Below are 1,896 nucleotides of genomic sequence, written 5' to 3' on the forward strand. Positions count from 1 at the left end.
TACTTTTTGGATTGCCTGCTTCTAACTTCTAGGCAACATATTTATGCTGTTTTGTTATTTTAGGTGAAACGAATGCAATTTCTTATAATTCAATTTTCAGGTTGAAATATGAAGTAAACTAGTTTTTGTTTTATAATCAGTTATTGTACCTTCCACTTTGGACAATGATCAATACTTTTGACTGAGAGGGGTAGGCTACTCATGGTACGACAAAATGCCCAAAAAAGGTTGTGAAACCCTGCCATAACAAACCAGCCTTTCCTCAAACCAAGAAGTGTAATATTGGTTGCTCCATTATAGTTAAAGCTTTTTCTTCAATTAAAGACTATGAAACATTTTGGCTTTACACGAGAGAAAGCCACTTAGTAAGGGGGGTCCAAGTTCTCAACTTTAAATTAGCAATGACCAATTTACATCAATATCTGTTGTGAATAATGCTGCTTCCTAACCTGCACTTTTGCTCTTTGACCAGCAGAGCGCAGCAGAGAAGCCTTTTAACTGATGATTCTTATTTTAATCTTTATTACTAAGATGATATCTTCACCTTACTGTAAAGATCTGTATTTTATTGGGAGAATGAGATTAAAAAGATTTAATTAAAAAGCTGATCATCTAAATGTATTAAAAACAGAACTCTTGGTACTTTTGGTCCCTTAAGTTAGCAAACATTTTGTTAACTCATCAAAAATCTCCAAAGCAAAAAAGATATGAGGGAAATGGAGACACCTGCTGGAGATGTTGCAGGGATGGTGCCAATCACTTCCATATTTTCTGGAGCTGTCAAACCATCCAGCAATATTGGTCTCAAATTCATGCATTTACAGAACATTTTTGTATTTGATTTACCTTTAAGTATCAACTAAACTCATGTATATAAGCCATCCTGATTGTACATATGTCACCTCAAATCTCTTTGCTACTCCCTTGTATTTTTTATTTATTTTTTTTTTTATTTCTTATTTTTATTTTGTTTTTCATTGTGTGTGATACATGTACACTTGCACCTTAATCCTTATTATCTTGATATACTGTATATACCTGGATATACTGTATATATATATATATATATATATTGCTTATTCTTAATGCACCTTTTTCCTCCTTGTTTGCACCTTCTTTAATTATTATGCCAATATGTGACCAGTTAATTTCTCCGCTGTGAAGTCAATAAAGCTCATCTAATCTAATCTAAACTAAGATATCTTATTTGAATTTCTTTTAAACTAACCAAATCTGAGCTAAATTCTGCTAATCTAATCCAGAGCCTAGCAGTTTAGATGTGCCGTGTGAATAAATATCTATTATAAATGAATCAGTGGATGACTGTGGTGAGTATAGGTGTGTGAGTCTGTAATGTGTGTGTGTCTGTGTATTTTAGATCTATGTGTATGTAGAAAACTATTCTGAATCAACTGTAAACTAGACCTAAATATAGAATTTATAGCCCCGTCTTTGAATAAAAGTTCCAGATGCTAACTAGGGAGTAGCATCTGGAAGCTATTTTCCCTGTCACAATGTAAACAATACGTGCGCTACAGCATCAATCAACAATGATTTACTCATTTTGAGGGGCGCTTAAGACTTTTAACATAAAGATGAATATAAATATATTACTTGGACACACACCTGCTGCTTTATTGCATCAGTAGATCACTGTAATTTAAGAAAAAAAAAATAGGCACATCACATCAGTCATTATGAAGTTTATAAATCATATAATATGAAATAAAAATTCAGCTTAACAAAATGTATGTATTAATGGAGCATAATAATACAGATGTGCTTACATTGCTAAATTGATGATGTACATGTAATATACATGTATTGATGACATTGTTATGGCAATTACTAACTACATATAATTTCAAGATTACACATCAAGACTGAATTACAAGT

This window comes from Cyprinodon variegatus, unplaced genomic scaffold, assembly GCF_000732505.1.
Source record: "Cyprinodon variegatus isolate N-32 unplaced genomic scaffold, C_variegatus-1.0 Scaffold1046, whole genome shotgun sequence".
NCBI lineage: Eukaryota > Metazoa > Chordata > Actinopteri > Cyprinodontiformes > Cyprinodontidae > Cyprinodon > Cyprinodon variegatus.